The sequence below is a fragment of the Anas platyrhynchos genome, chromosome Z, assembly GCF_047663525.1.
Source record: "Anas platyrhynchos isolate ZD024472 breed Pekin duck chromosome Z, IASCAAS_PekinDuck_T2T, whole genome shotgun sequence".
In the NCBI taxonomy this organism is placed as follows: domain Eukaryota; kingdom Metazoa; phylum Chordata; class Aves; order Anseriformes; family Anatidae; genus Anas; species Anas platyrhynchos.
The window spans coordinates 34,159,145-34,176,597 of NC_092621.1; the positions used below are offsets into that span (position 1 = coordinate 34,159,145).

General features: G+C 37.9%; 1 long non-coding RNA gene across 4 annotated transcripts; it reads right to left on the reverse strand.

Moving 5' to 3' along the window:
• Positions 1-1,785: 1,785 nt before the first annotated feature.
• Positions 1,786-17,194, reverse strand: LOC106015480 (uncharacterized). Of its 4 annotated transcripts, none has more exons than XR_005261955.2 (5): positions 10,232-10,348; positions 7,147-7,242; positions 5,087-5,251; positions 3,657-3,716; positions 1,786-3,430 (listed from the first exon to the last, which is right to left on the reverse strand). It is a non-coding gene; the product is annotated as an uncharacterized lncRNA (long non-coding RNA). The 4 variants fall into 4 exon arrangements; XR_005261956.2 differs by lacking the exon at positions 7,147-7,242 and adding an exon at positions 9,186-9,334 and having other exon boundaries at positions 10,232-10,333; XR_005261957.2 differs by lacking the exons at positions 7,147-7,242; positions 10,232-10,348 and adding an exon at positions 16,879-17,194.
• Positions 17,195-17,453: the final 259 nt, after the last annotated feature.

Below are 17,453 nucleotides of genomic sequence, written 5' to 3' on the forward strand. Positions count from 1 at the left end.
GGCTACTGTTAGCCCTTGTACACTGCCTCCCATCTTGGATCCAAGCCATTCTTTAACACATGCACATGCTGTTTTGTTCTCTGTGCAACTTACACCCAGTATATTATCAGAGGCCTGCTGCTGGGGTTTTTAGAGAAGGATTCCTTCCAGAACCATGGCTCCTTCTCTGCTCTAGCAGCACCTCTCTCTCTCTCTCTCTCTGTCTACAGGAGCAGTGTACCCATGGGTAGAAATGAGGAAGGCAAGAAGTCATGGAATTGGTTCCTTTCAGTTTACTCCATAGCAGGTCAAGAGCACTTCCACTAAAATCACTGATATGACTGAGTATATCATGCTCATACCATTCTGAGTTCTGGGAGGTCAGATTCTGGTTTCCACACTCCTGTTTAGTGTTCTTGACAGAATGTTCTTGCAGGCTATGTAAGACACTGCTGAATAAGTGGCATTCTTTTCCTGAGAGCCTTCTGTCATTATTATTGTCAAGGTAGTTCTTTCTGATCTTGATCATATGGCAAAAAGTTGGCACTCATCTGTATAAAATTTATATTTAGTTCCCTTTGGATGATGAGCAAAAGCAAGCTAAAGGATGATCTACTGCAGCAGATTAAGGCATAAGTACGGACTGACAATTCCTTTAGACAGCACTTATTATTTTACTTCTTCCTGTTTCTGGATTTCTTTATCATTGAAGTTTTCAGCTAAAGACCATTATAGAGATTCAAGCGTATACTTTAAAACTATATAACATGAAAAATAATGCTAAACATACAGCATGACTTCATTTGTTCCAATAAAATAATTATTGACTTTACCCTTTATGGAATCATTGATAAAATCTGTTTCTTTTTCCTTATTAGTCCACTCATCCTCACAATTCTTGTTCTCCCTGATTCTAGCGAAGGTATTTCAGATTTAAATTATGAAGTACAGTCAAAATGCACTATCTATCCCAGCCTCCCTATATACTTGATATATAAAGTAATAATAATAATAATAAAGTAAAAAGTAGCTTTGTAAACTACATGAGTGGACTCTAAGGTAAGTCCCAGTTAATCAGCTTAGAAATCCATATGGTCCTCACCACCACAGATCTGAACATCTCGCTGTATAATATACCTCGCAATCTAATACAGGTTAATGATTTGCTGAAGTATACCATTTCTAGTTTACAAATGGGAACATTACACCTGCACAGATTAAGTTACTTGTCTAAATTCAAAAAGGATGTTTGCAGTAGCATAAGGCAAATCTTGCCAACTGTAGAACAATGTCTTAGCTGACACGACCATCCTTACCTGTATTCAGTTGAGGTCAAAGTCTCTATATACACACAACCTTGTTCTGCTCTTAAACAGCAGAAAATTCCATCAGTTGCATTTTCTTCTCTCAAAAACCTTTTAAATCTTGGGTTGGACAGTCAAAGTAGCAGGGTTGAAGATCAGAGCAAAAGCAACTCTCAATCCTGCTTTGTCCATGAGGAAGACAGTCAAGTAAATAGCTGCTAAAGACAGGAATTTCAAGAATATGTATGGAACTCATTCACCACTCCTGTCCCATTTACACTGTAAGCAGCAAAATTGGACGAGTTTCTAAACTAGGCACATCTAATTAACTCATGGATTATTTTGTTTTAAGCAGCTGAAGTCCCAGACCTTCGCTCTCAAATTTTGAAATTAAAGTGAGACATCAACACTCACACATACAAAATCTGAAATGCACAAGTCTTTGTGAAACAGATTACTTACACATGAAGGTTTTTCATAGCACAAGTATAGAAGAACAAGGTAGGAATTACAGAGCAGTTTACTTCCCATGACTAAACCACAAGAACAAAATTACAGGAAAAGAATTATGACATGTCGTGTCTCAGTACATGTGCCATCTATATCCCACAGAAGAAAGCAATTTGTTATACAGAACACTAAAAGACATCTTTTTTTCTATTTTGAGTAAGCATTGAAGCCACTGACACACTTTTCCAAGGAAAAAAGTTTCACCCATTTTTATTTAAACATCTCACTTCTGAAATATTTTGTGTAATTAAGCATGGAAATAGAATTAGCATTTCTAAACACATCACTTCTGGAAGCCATCTTGCTGAAAACTGACCTTGGTGTCATTTATTCTGAATAGTTTAGTCAGCTGCGTAGGATTTATAAGGTTCATTATACCAAAGTGAAAGCATAGAAGAATTTTCAGGCCAGATTATTGTACTTGACACACTGGATAGCACTTTTCTCTACAAGCAGCTCCACCAATATTGAAATTTAAAAACTAAGATTAATACAGTAAAAAGAAAGCTGGGTCACAACATAACAAAAAGGTGTGACAAACATAAAGGATGAGACAGAGGCAGAACCTAGAACCTGTAATGATGACATCGAAACTTTCCTTGAATTACAAGCAGTATTCTTAAACTGTCATTTAGTCAAAGTTTATCATCAGGTAGAGTAAACATCAGTAAATTGGCAAGGATAAGAAAGACACAGGAGTTAGGACAAGGCATTTGCCTAACGTTGCCCTAACATGGTTTGCAGAGAGTTTTAAAAAATTTAAAAGAATCTTAGTAATAAGCCTGAAAGGACAAACCAATAGGTATCCTAACTCCAAAGTTTGCACATCTACTTTAGTAAGCACTACATCTGGATTGCATCCTGGAGAGGATGGGGAATGTACAATGAACCACAAATCATAAATCCAGAGCATATCCCAGAAAGAAGCTATATACACACAAGAAAGTAGGAATGGTAATTTCCAGATGGCTCTGCATGTGTCCTCCAAGAGTTTCAGTGACTGTCCATTCAGTTTAGCAAAACATGTTGATGGGCTATCACTTACACGACAAAAGCTGCAAGTGACTTACCTTTTTTAAAAGCACCATACAAAAGGCTGCTTTTACTTCTCTTGTCTGCAGCTATTGCTGAGGGGTATCAGCTGAAGTGCAGGTACCATTGTTCTTGTCTGCACTGAATTGTTATAATCAACAAAGAAATGCAAATCCACATTGTGCCTGGATACTAAAATCACAGTGGCTCTCCCTGATCTTCTTGTCATTTTCCTAAAGTACTATAAATGCTCCATTTGCTTCCAGATTACAGACCTTGTAGATCATGCAGTTAGATAAACATGCTGTCTGTGGTTAACCTTAAGGAATGTGCAATTAAATCCATCCAGTAACAAATTCCCTGGCTGTTTGCTAAAATAGTTATTACAACTGGAAGGAAGGTGTAGTGTTGCAGGTCTTCCCAGTGAATGCTGCTGACCAAAACCACAGTTACTGGTACCATATAGTTTGGTTTCCTTAATTAAGTTGATTTAACCAATCTTGAGCTTTAGGTGGAGCATTTCTGTCTTTGGGTTCAACCAAGTTGCTGTTAAAAAACTGTTCATCAGGGAGACAGATAGCGCTTTATCTCTGTAACAGCCACAGCTATTGGAACAAAAAGTAAATAAGATGGTAGACATGTTAAAATGCACTAGGAAAATACATGTTAGGAATAATTTGGTTATAAAGCACAAGATAAGCATAAACAGAGTTACTCCACCCACAGCGAGGCCTGGATGGGATCACGCACAGATGTTGATGGAATCAGGAATGACCATAAAGTGATGTAAATCTGCAGAGCACCATCACCTGCTTAGTATCTCACGCATACCTTGCCTTTCGTTGCTGTGAGTTGTGCTGTGTCCTTTGTAATTTTTCAATCATACTATTTCTAAAGAGAAAAAGAAAAAAAAAGGATTGAACTTCAGAGAGGAAAGGAATCTTATTTGCCTTCCTTTTTCTTTTGCATGTCATTGTAAGTCAAGTTTGAAGAAAATAGCAAATATTAAAATTTTTACTCTAAATAACAGACAAAAAGATCACATTATAACTGAACCTACCAGGATATTAGCAGTATTAAATCATTACACAGTGCAGTGGCAGTAACAGCCCTGGAACTTTTTTTAAAAAATTACACATGTGCATATTATGTCTTCAGAGGTGTATTAAAACAAATAAACACAACAACAACAACAAACAGGTTTCACTTATGTCCCATATTTAAAACAAAGGAAAAAAAAATAAATTAAACTCTGTTGTTGGGAAACCATAGGATTCAAATATGAGTCTTTTTTTTCATCTCTGGAATTCTGTTGTTACAGACATGCTTCCAGCTCCCTGTCACTCCTGCTTCTGAGTTATGTTATGAGCAAGAAACATGGTGCAACTTGTGTAGTTAGTAGAAAAAATAATTACCACCCCCCCCCCCACACACACACAAAACCACTATTCTGATCCACAATTCTGTGGCAATTCTGAATTGAAGCCCAGATATATCTGTTATGAAAACCAGATCTAAAATCTTTGACTCATTCCAAAACATCTCTGAAATGAACATTTTGTTCCAACTTGTATTCAGGATGCCCTTCCTTTTCCATATCAACATTGTCATACCTATAGAGGATCACTGAGAGTTTGCACTCAGCAAAAGAGAACTTCAAAACAATGAAGTATAGAGCATAGGCCCAAATTTGTCTAGGTATTATTGTAGGAAGGGAATATCAGCTCAGTCAGGCTGATGACTCCTTGGGAGCCATTAGCAGATGACAGTGCCTAGGGTGGCCTTGCTCTAATCTCAGCTAAGGCCAACAAGATGTCAGCTGCAGGCTCAAGGCATCATAGCAAGTTTTCCTCCCCTCCCCGCTCCTCCCCTCCCATTTTCCTTTCATTTTTCTCCCCCTTTCTGTCTCTCCTTTCTCTTTTCTCTTTCTTTTTCTTCTCTTTCTCTCTTTCTTTCTTCCTTTCTTTGCATGCTTGCTTGCTTTCTCTCTTTGAAAAAAAAAAAAAAAAAGCAATCAAACAAAAAAACAAAAACACTCTTGTATCTTTATGGAGAAATAAGAGAATTTTTATTTAAAAGAAAATGAGTCATCTTCTTGTGACCTGACACAGCCTGCACATGTGAGTCTACTGTGCTGCATTCTGCTGACAAAGGGCTTGATAAATGCTGATATGAATGTAACAATCATTGCCCTACAATACAGAAACAAATAATTTGGAAAAATTATAGGAAAAAAAAATAATAAATAAGTAGTTGCTCACCATTCTGCTATCTTACTCCAATTATATCCTTTTTCTTCCTCAAGGTGCGAGATATAATTTCATACACAGAAACTATTCCGAATGGCTACACGGTACCAGCTGACAGACCAAGCAGTCTGGATTCATATCATCTCATCATGTTAATTGATATCTTGAAGCTTTTTTCTTAGAGGAAACAGAAGAGAAAACAAACAAATAAACAGACAAACAAACAAAGATGAAGTAGCAGCTGACACATTCATCCAACTCACTCAAATCATCTAGTAGTTTAACTTACTATATTATACCCAGCTGTAAAACACTGGAGGATGAAGGCATACTGAGAATGATAAAGACAGAAGGGAGGAAAGGTTAGATAAAATACTGGGTGGAAAAACATTGAGAACCCAACTTCTTACAACTGTGGTAAACTTTACCAACTTTCTTTTTAATATCCCAAATCACAAACAGACAAGAGAAAATACTGTGAAAAAGATTGAACTTCCACCTTAAAAGTAGCAGAAAAAAATGCCAAAAAAACTAGTGAGCAGAGCCTGGGATAGCAATACTGTGAGAACAATTTTGAGGAACTGAGAGGTTTGGACAAATTTCAGAAGTGCTTCTCAGATTTCAAGTGCTTGTTTGAACCAAGTCAGGTCTCCAAAACTTGAAGTACGCACCTTGCAACCCTCATTTCTGTGCTAAAAGCCATTGTATGGTCAAGAGGAAAGCAAATTTTGCAAAGTTAGCATTCTGCACATATTCTCGAATAACTGTCAATTGTTTTTCCTTCTCAGTCCAAGTAAATTTTACAGCTAAAAGTAGAATAGATTCCTCTACCATCTCTACCACTGTTCAGCTTATAGACTAAGTGAATCCACACAAGAAAAGGGGTCCAGAATAGGGGAATTTTTCCAGCAAAACATACTTAAACTGTATCTGGAGTTCAGAGAGGCAGGGTGAAAAGGGAGAAAAACAGACATACTTCTGACCATTCAAACAGTAAAACCTAAATCCCATTCCCCTATGGGAAGTTCAACAGTTTAGAAAAAGACCTAGTAAACTTAATTTAAATATTGCTTTTAAAGGTAAGCACTAAATTTCAAAAAGAGCTTCCACTGACACAACAGTTCAGTTTTCCTATGAAGTGCTGGAGTTGGTCTCTCAGGCAATTTTTTTATGGTATTCCTTTAACTTCTCCAGAGACAGTGAAATCTATCATAACATAGCTGGTAATTTTCAGGAATATAATCGACTATAAACATAGCTGCCTGTGTGAAGGGAACCCAAACATTCAAGATTTCTGGGGGAAAGTATGGTATGTGCATGTACAGGCATGGTATAAAATTGCTTCATTTCACACTGACAGATATTTTATTTTTGAATGTCATCTTTTCAAAGAGTTGTGTTTGCAATCTACCACATCCCAGTTATGCTACAGCAACATTTTATGCAAATTTACCAAGCTGAGAGTAAACCTAAGTGCTGAGCACCAGTTCCTTTAATTTGTAATCTCAAATCTTACATCTTCTTTCAAAGGCTGCAGCTCTCAGAATTAAGAAGCTGTACAGGAATCTAATCTTTCATGTGCATTAAAGTAACTGTCTAACATTTACAACTGCAGAAAGAAGCTGAAAATATTTAGCAAGACTACTTCAAGCTGCTCAAAGTAACAAAACAAATTTGAAATCCTCAAAATGCACTTATATGTTTGGGGAAAAAGTGGGCTGTGTCTACCTCCTGATTTTTCTGTGCTTGATGTGGCAGTACAGGCAGTACTGCAAGTGTGTCACCATCCCCTGCAGTTGTAGTGTCATAACGAAGAAGCCCAATATAAAGAAGTCAGCTTTAAGCCATAAGCCACTAAGCCCATAATGAGTCAAACACACCTGCACATACCTCCTGTTGTCTAATAACTGAAAGTGAAGGACTAGAGGCAGTTTTTTACAATACAATTTGGCATCATGTCAGAGATCCCAGGTTGCTTCTGGGCATGCTCACACAATTCTTGGAGTTAGATGAAGTACAGTGCAGTTGATGCAGAAGTGTATGGTGCCTGAGAGGAGCCAGGGAACACTTACACAAGTAGCTCTTGCAGCCTTCTCCATTTCACAGCAAGTCTCAAGAGTCACCATTAGAGCAGAGCTGGTCTTGCCACAGACGTTCAGGAGTGTCACCTTGCAATTACCAGAAATAGGCATAACAATGCAAGGAATGATCTGCTGGCAAAATGTAGTTAAAATAACCTCCATGGGATTATTCCCAAATGCTTCACCATAAAACTTTTTTTTTTCCTAAACAAACCTAATTCCTGATGGAACCCTCTCTTTCTGATAAATCTGTAGAAGGAAGATTTTCTTGAGGGACTAAGAATGGCTAAGCAAAATAAAAAGACTTTCCCAGCCATTAAAATAACTTTGGTTCATCTTTACATAACTTCTATCAGAGGTAAGGGTTCATGAACCCTGAGCTCCATTTGAGTAGAACTGGGCATTTAGTTTCCAGTTGCTGTCCAAAGCTGTTTAGTGACCTTTGGCAAGTTTTTCCAACAGGAAAATAGGCATAACATTACATAAATCTCAGGGTACTTTTTGTGAGTGTTAATAAAAGATTTTGAGAATTTCGAATAAAACAGATACTATGGGAAGTGCTTCTCTACACTGTAACCCTTCATTTTCTTTAGATTATGCAGGGAGGATTAACAAAAGCTGTTAGAGATCATTCCTCCAAGCCATTTAAATGGGAAGATTTCTGTTGTGTTCCTGAGATAGCTCATAATTGCTGGGCATAAAAAATCAAACAAAAGTTTATCAAGTAAACTGGGCATCATCATTAACTTGGGAAACCACAGCATATGAAAGGCAAGACTGCAAACTTCTTTTTCACCCACTTTTTCACTTAGATCCCCCTTTAGGTCAGAGATTGGACTCGATGATCTTGAGGTCTCTTCCAACCTAGACAATTCTGTGATTCTTATATGTAAAGTCCAGAGTCCAGGATTACTTTCTACCTTAGCTCTACAGCCTGGTGTCTGTGAAGGCATAACATTCCAGAGCCTACACCTCCATGTCATTACATCTATTTCGCTTTCAAATAAGAGAAAATGTATATTTTTATTTTTTACTTTTATATATTTATGGAATCCATGAGACAGAAAACTGCAAGAGCAGAGGCAAGAGACAAGTGTGTAAACAAATGCATTTCAACTCCTGCTTTTCCTTTGTTAGGCATTGTCAGAGAGTTCCAAACAGAAGGATTATTGTTCATGGTTCTCAGCTGTACCTGGAATATTCCCGTAACCACAATATACGATAGTTTGTCCTTTTTTTTTCTTTTTCAGACTTGAGTAAAAACTCAGGAGTCTCTTCCCCTCAAAGAGGTTGAGGGAATATTTTTAGTCTAACAGACTTTACATTATCAGAAAAACATAAACAGTGCTCAGCACAATACACAGAGAACAAGATGCAAAAATGCCCCAAAGAATCAATCCAAAAGACAAGTAAAAGCAAGCTATTCCAGACAGACCCCCTGCCCTGGGTCTGCACTCACAGAATAGGTGCCAAAGTCATTTATGCTGTCATGTGATCCAGCCTTCTGATAAACAGCGAAGAAAAGGAAGTGGGAAACAAATGAAAATAAATAAATAAATAAAAATCATTTATATATTTATTACAGAAAACAAACAAAGCAAACAAACAAATAATAATAATAAAAAAAACACAAACAGTCTAATGAAAAATCATAACTGTTAGAAGGAGAGGACATTATTCTCCAAACGAGGAAAAGGTTCTGGAAAACAAAGAGTTTACAAATACCTTTTTTTTTTTTTTTTTTTTTTTTTCACAGAAACTCTCACTTCATTATCCTCCTAAAAACTTAAAATTGCTGAATTACCTTCAGCTATTGTAAGTCTGTTTAGTTCCAGCTGCAAGCTGTATAGAAATGCACAGTGTCCAAGACTTGGAATTTATTAAAAATTGGTTAAAAACAATGTGAATTCCAGCCAGTTCAAAAGAAAATGGAAGACTATTAAACTGGAAAATATTATTCTGACCTCTCTCAGCACCACAATTTCAATCCATTTATTTACAGACACCTTAAACAGACATGAAATAACAACCTTTGTGCTGCAGTACTGCTGTCAACTATGCTCATCTGAAGAGCAGATACATGTTGGGGAATATTTATCTCTCATGGTTGCCTCAATGGCGTGGAACAGTCACCTCCTCCTCAGGCTCCTTTCTGGAGTGGGCGGTGGAGGGAAAGAAACTGGGGGAGGGAACAGTGCAAGGGGAGCTTTAAAGATAAAAATCACTTACTCTTTTTTTTCTTTTTTTAATATACAACGTATATATTTTCCAAGTGCAGCACATAAGACAGCACAGTAGACCAGTTTTATAGATCCAAAACCTGTATCTATAAACTTCTCATTTGGCAGTATCTTCTTGGAACAGGTTTTACAATTAGAAACGTAAAGGCAAGACATTATGGAGATCTTATTGCCTAAAATGTTCATTTTGTTCATTAACAGGACTGATATTGAGGAATAAGGATACTTTCAATTCCAGTTAAGTCCTCGTTTTATTTTTATTTTTCTGTAATTGTGCTTAAAAGCATTGTTTTTTCTCAAAAATATTTGTCTGATAATTGCTCAAAATGTTATTTTTTCCACTCAGATGTAAGCTAATACTATATTTAATTATGTGCTAGACACAGCAAGTGACTTAGATATATATATATCTTCAAAGGCCAAGTGGACATTCAAACTAAAATGGAAGATTCTCTAAAATGCAGGTCTTCCCCTAAGATATTCACATGTACACATGCTTTTTCCTTAGTAGAGTTAATATTCTATGAACTGGAGACTATACCAAAAAATAGAAGAGAGAAAGTATAATTAATGTTACTCTTGGAATCGTAGCTTCAGAATTTTGTGACCACGTGATTAAATTCATTACCTGGAGTAATGGCAATTTTTGTAATTTATTAATGCTATTGAGCATAACAGGAGACATACTTTTTTTTTTTTTTTTTGCTTTTGTTTTTTACAGATAAAACAAACATACAAACAAACAAAAAAAAAAAAACAAACAAGCAAAACATAAAATATGTCCACAGGAAAATTCTCTTCTTTTTTTCTTTTTTTTTTTTTTTTTTTTTACTTACTATATGGAGGATGCTGACAGGTGGTGTACCTCAGGGGTCTGTCCTGAGACCAGTACTCTTTAATATCTTTATCAATGATGTAGTCAGTGGAATTGAGTGCACTTTCAGCAAATTTGCAGCTGTCACCAACCTGAGGGGTGTGGTTGATAAAATAGGAGGAAAGGATGCCACCCAAAGGGAGTTGGACAAGCTCGAAAAGTGGGCCCACATGAACCACATGAGGTTCAACGAGCTGAAGTGCAAGGTGCTGCACCTGGGCTGGGACAATCCCAGACAGGAGCACAGACTGAGGAAAGAACTCACTGAGAGCAGCCCTACAGAGAAGGACCTGGGGATTCTGGTTGGCAAAAAGCTCGAAATGAGCCATGCTTGCTGCCCAGAAGGCCAGCTGCATCCTGGGCTGTGTCTGTTGAGGAGTGGCCAGCAGGTGGAGGGAGGGGATTGTTCCCCTCTGCTCTGCCCTCCTGAGGCCCCACCTGGAGTGCTGCATCCAGGTCTGGGGCCCCAAGCACAAGAAGGATATTGATCTTATAGAGCAGGTCCAGATGAGGACCACAAAGATGATCAGAGGGCTGAAGCACCTCTCCTGTGAAGACAGGCTGAGAGCTGGGGCAGTTTAGCCTACAGAAGAGAAGGCTCAGGGGAGACCTTATTGCAATCTTTCAGTACTTAAAGGGAACTTATAAAAAAGATGAAGAGTGACTCTTTGCTCAATCGGGTAATAACAAGACAAGGGGGAATGGTATTAAAGAGCAGAGATATACATTAGAGAGTAGGAGGAAATTCTTCAGTCAGAGGGTGGTGAAGCTGTGGATGCCCCATCCCTGCAGGTGTTCAAGACCAGGTTAGACAAGGCCCTGAAAAATCTGATCCAGTGTGTGGAATCGCTGCCCATAGCAGGGGGGTTGGAACTAGATTATCTTTGAAATCCCTTCCAACCTGAGCCATTCTGTCATTCTATGATTCTATATCATACCTTTAGTACATGTGGTTTTGTACTTCTTATTCTGGAACTGCTCTATTCCATTTTCTTTCTTTCTTTCTTTTTTTTTTTTTTTTTTGGCATATTGTTTACTCTCAGCTTTTTGCCATAATTCTATTACTCTATTAATCTACTAATATTTTACTAATCAGAATCTTCTGGTTCATCAAACTGGTCCTTTTTCTCCTTCCTTCCGCTCTTCCTCTCTTCCTCTCTTCCTCTCTTCCTCCCTTGCAGTTACAGCAAGAACAAGAGAAGTTCTCCTTGCCAACAGAATGACTTGCAGTAGATCCCCCACTCTGCACCCTACAGTTATGACTAGATCTTCCAGTAAACAAAAGATTATCTGTTTATTCTATTGTGATTTCTGTGCCTGTTTTTTAACAAAGCAGACCTTTTTACAAAGATCAATTCACAAATTGTACAGATCTTATGATTCTCCAAACTATTTACAGTATACTGCAAATAAAAGGTGAACCTTATTACTAACTTTGCGTTTTTCCACTTAATTCTTAGATAATTTTAGAGTCATAGAATGACGAATATCCTGAGAAAGTCCCAGGAAGGCAGTGAACTTCCCTAAAAGTTGGGTTTGGTGACTAGATTGGGCCCTTTTTTCCCCTCAGAAGGGACAGCTATGACAATAACCTTCTGTATTTTCTTCATGAAGGCAGTCACAATGCAGGGGATAAGCTGACCTGACCTTGGTGATTCCTCTAGCATAGACGAATCACCATCTACCTCATTATGACCATGTTCTTCCAATTCAAGAGCCTCATATGCTATGTAAAGGTGTATTTGAAGGCAAGAAGGAGGAGCTTTTCCTACTGCCCTGAGCAGATGCTTGTTTCCATTCACCTCTGTCCTTCAAGTCAATGCCTTCTGGTCTCTGGAGAGAGGGCACAGGATCAGCCTTGTTTCATGCGATATGCCTAGCTGACAATTCTACTCCAGCGAGGTTAGAGTATGGTTGCAGCAGGCAATCCCTTGGAGGCCTATATACTTAACCTGTCCACTTCCTCAAAAAGCTCAGCCACCAAGCTGAAAAGTTTGTCTGTGTGGGCACAGCTCCCACAGGCATTCTCTCTACTACCTCAGATGCCAGTAGAAATACTAGTTTCTTAAGGTAGTAAGATGATTTTCACTTCATGAACTCATGTTGGTTTGGACCAATGACCACACTGTCTTTCAATTGTTTTGCATTAACTCCCAGAATAATCTTCTTATTTTTACCACGCACCAAAGAGAGACTGACATGACTAACTACCAGGCTCTTCTTTCTTGCCCTTCTTGAAAACTGCAATAACGTTTGCTACTCTCCGGCCAACTGGGACCTCCCCAGATTCCCAAGACTGTTGAAAAATAACCTGGGAGAGAGGTCTTACAATACCATAGGCCAAGTCTTTCAGTACCCTGGGATGAATCCCATCAAGGCCTCACAGACTTCTGTGCCTTCATCTGGAGCAGCAAACCCCAGACAAGTGCAACATCATCTGGGAGCTTATTACTCATACAGTCAGAAGTGGACTCAGGGCCCACCACTGGTGTTAAGACAAAGAAGGCATTAAACATCTCTGCTTTATCTTCATCACTATTCGTGAGGTGACCTACCTCACTGAGTAACTGAGCAATGTTTTCTCTAGTATTTCTGTCTCTGTTAACATACCTGAAAAAGCCCTTTTTAGTTAACCATCACAGTACTGGCCAGCTTCAACTCCAATTGAGCTATCATTATACGCATTTTCTCCCTAAAAGGGCAAACAGCATCTCAGTAGTCCTCCTGTTTAGCCTGACCTTGCTTCCAATGTCCCTACACTTTCTTGTTCTACCTCAGTTCCAGGAAAAGATCCCTCTTCAGCTAAGCCAACCTTCTGCTCCACTTGGTTGACTTCTTTAGCATTGGAATTGTCTGCTCCAGTTTCTTTAAAAGACGGCTCTAAAAAGTGACTAGTGACTTGCCATTTTTCATTTGACATCTTGTCAGCTCCTGGGTGCAGTACTTGTCGCGCTCCCAGACTCTTACCTCTTTCACCTCTTCCATGGAGATACATTCAGGCGTGACCTGGGAAGTCTCAAACATGACTATGTGGCCCAGGAGCAATGATTATGAGCCTACAGGCCCAGAGAGCTCTGGGGATGCACAGACCTCTGCCTTGGGACTTGGTCATGAGCCAGCTGTTGTGGGCAGGGCAATAGGAGTAATGCTATAATGACTGTCAGCTACAGAAACTACCTGTTCAAGATGATGGACATGAGGTCCTCTTTAGACAGCTTTAGAAAGCCTCATGGTTGCAGGACCTGTCCCTGATAGGACACTTGAATCACTGTGCTATCTGCTGGAAGGACAGTCCAGGAAAGCAACAGCAACCAAAGAGGTTTCTGGAGCAAACTACCACTGCATCCTGATATCAGTGATGAAGGAGGCAGCAAAAGGGAGGTGTGCTGCTGGCCCTGATACTGACGAAAAAATAAATCATCTGAGAGGACCTTCTCCTGATCAGAGGAAGACTTGGCTAAAGTGACCATGGGATGTTGGACTTGAAGACCCTGAAAGGAGGTATCAAGACAAAAAGCAGAATCACCACCCAGGACTTGAGGAGAGCACTCTTAAAGACTTCAATGCTCCCAGACTTAAGTTTTATTTTTTTAGGTAGTCCTGTGGGGAACCAGGATTTGGACTCAATGGTCCTTGTGGGTCCTTTCCAACTTGGGAGGGTCTGCGATTCTATGATATACTTCTCAACCAGCTCCCAAGGGTGCACCATACAAAACAACAACAAGAACAACAAACAACAACAACAACAAAAGCTAGATCAATTTCCACTGGATGATCATAACAAAAATAAAATACAAATGGTTGATGAAAAAGTATATGTGGGTGAAAACTCAATTAAGGAAGAAAAGATGCTGCAAATGCAAGTAATTTCATAGAGCACTACTTATAAATAAAAAACAGCTAAGTGTTTTCAGTGCCGTAATACAAATAATAAAGCACTTCATTTCACATGCAAGCAATAAAATATATATGTTTGGTAAAACATAGTGTTTAATATTTCACAGAATCACAGAATCACAGAATTTCTAGGTTGGAAGAGACCTCAAGATCATCGAGTCCAACCTCTGACCTAACACTAACAGTCCTCCACTAAACCATATCACTAAGTTCCACATCTAAACGTCTTTTAAAGACCTCCCATATGCACAACATATATATGTATTTATACATATTTTTACATTTCCTCTCTAGATTAAACATACAAGATGCACAAAAATATGCTTGGGTGGTGTTTCCAAGTATATATTGTGTCTCAAACCTGTGAGTTGCAGCATCAAAAAACTGCAACCTTTGCTTTGTATCCACATTTTCAGGCATGGTGTCAACAAATATAACATGAATTTTGTCACTTGTCCTTGTCTATGACTTGACAGTGACAGTAGTTCATTGCAACTGGACACACCACTCTCTAGCAGAGTGAGACATTAAACAAGTCTGCTCTGTTGTACTATATTAAATATGGCAATTTTATAATACAGGCTTCAGACCACTAGGAAATGGAGCAGAATGCAGAAGCTGTTCTAATAGTCTTTGAAAAAGACCAATTCCTGTGTAAACGCTGTTTGTGTAAGGGACGATACGGAAGGCAGCCATACAATTAGTGTGTGACACTGAGCAGTCGCAGGCGTAGCGGTTTTATGATATATAAACTTATTGGGGTTGAATTCTGATATGGTATATTACACGGATAATAATGGATTAATCACAGTAGAATTGTTAAAAGAAATAGGAATTATAATTAAAAAGCAAACAAATAAACACACACAAAATCCTGTATGTGATACATGTTTAAGGTCAAGACATCATTTGACTTCAGATTGCATTTGGATCTGTACATTGCATTTGGATCTGTACATTGCATTGGATCTGTACAATCTTCAGATTGTAATAGCTCTCTTGCTCATTAAAACACCCAATTTGGGGCTATGAGTAAAAATACACTACTAACCCCTGAAACACATATCTGAATAGAAAACATATATCTGTTAGAAAACAGCACCATTTTTCTGAGGTGTTTATAAAGAGATGGTTGTCTGACTGCCTTAAGAAAGAACATCTCAGATTGTTGTCACAAAAATAAAAGCATGTTTTGAATACTCTGTAAGGTTGATACTCCAAAACTTTCAAAAATTATAGATCTGTTGCAGAGTAACCATGAAACTTTTAGAAACAACACGTTCACAAGTCTCTCTCTTTCCTGGGTTTTGAATTGATAGTACTCATAATAGGACCTTTCTTAGGGATAAATCCCTTTCTTAGGCATAGAGACTAATTCTCTAGTAGAAGTTGGATCACCACACCACTTCAGGATATAAAACTTTAAGGAAAAAAACATGCCAAAGTTACTGTGAGTTTCACAATTCAAAAAAAGAGGACGAGCATTCATAGGAGGAGGAAGAACTAAACTATCTCAATGGGTTGCTCTTTATTTCCAATGAATTTAAAGGTTGTTTCTCAGACGAAACTAAGGGTGACCCACGGCATCCTACCACAGCTCAGCCTGCAAGGTGCAGGCCCTTTTATACTCACTGGTGATATGTGTATCGTATTGTTCAGTTTATGATAGTCTTGTGCTTACCTGCAGCTGATAGTTCATTTCACCTGGTTAAAACACTGATTATTTTACAAAAAATCTTCTTCCTCAGTATGTAGTGGCACTGTCCTCCACATATTTGCTTGCAAACTTTTTATACTCAGTCCTGATCTGAACAAAGCAAGCCCAAACATTTCTTCCTGTCTCTCCTACAAAAACGCATTGCCTTTCCTCCTCATTTTTACCTTCAAAAAGTCTTTGCTTTTCCTTAAACAAAAGACTAAAATACTAATAAATATTAATATTGACATTAATATTAATGGTAATAAAAACAGCAGTAGCAAAAGCCTAAAACATTCTTCTCCAGAAGAGCTAAGGTAACATTATTCTGCCAGCTGGCCTCAAGAAACCTCTGAAGCTCAGAGAAGTGCCATCTTAGGTTCTCCAGTTTGTTATCTCAAGAAAGGCCCACTGCATCACACTGCAGGCAAAAATTCATACACAGACTGGCTGGGAGAACACTTTTGAATTATGAGTGTGTTAGAGGTAATGCATGAGCGCATTTTTTTTGTTTTTCCTCCTAACTATGGTGAGTTGTGCAGGCCACAGGAAGGCCTCACATGAATATAAAAGAGAGAATCTTTTCAACTTTCTGTTATTCAGACACATACAAATAAAAATAAAAATAATAAAAATAAAAATAAAAATAAAAATAAAAATAAAAATAAAAATAAAAATAAAAATAAAAATAAAAATAAAAATAAAAATAAAAATAAAAATCTGGTTTCCAATAAAGAATTATAGCTTGTCTTTGTTTTAAATCTCATATTTTGACTTGGATTTGGAAGGTTTCTGAAAGTTACCTGCAAGTATTTTCTGAGCTAGTTTACATGTTTTAGTAGCCATTACCCCACCTAAAAGGTAATAAATAAATAAATAAATAAATCGTGTCATTCTAGGAAGAACAATATATATATATATATATTGGAAAATGTCAGAAAGATACGGTATATATTGTTCAATATATATATGGTATATATTGTTCACTAAAAGCCAAACCTTTTTTTCCTACTTACCACCTCTTCGCTGTCAACTTATATATCCATGCGCTCCTTTTGAAGGAAGCTCCATCAGGAAAAACAGGAAAAAACTGGAATACAGATCTCAACATGTATAAAATGTCATATGAGGACAATTGGGGGTCAAAGAATAAAATTAGAGAAATATAGACAAATATGCTGTGTGAGAAAAATGGAACCAAGAAGCTCAATAGCCAATATAGTCAATATAGTTTAAATTGGTCAAGTCACAAAATTCACAGGAATAAGGACTGGGAATCTTCCCCAGTCCCCACCATCTACCCTCAAAATTTCTTTCCAAACTATACTGCTGTTTTAAATGAAAAGCATATTTTCTCATCAAGATTAGCATATTACTATTAAGTTGTTTATCAAGTTCACTATTAATAAAAACATTTTGGAAAACTACTGTGGTCCCTAGGGTAGCCTGAAGCATTCTATTCCAGGATGTTTCAGGAATGCTGGCTGGCTGCAAAGCTGCAATGAGAGAGAAAACTTCTGGCACGCCTGCACGTACCACAGGATTTTCTCCCTAGAGAAGCTGTTCAAGAACATGCTGTATTATAAAAGCA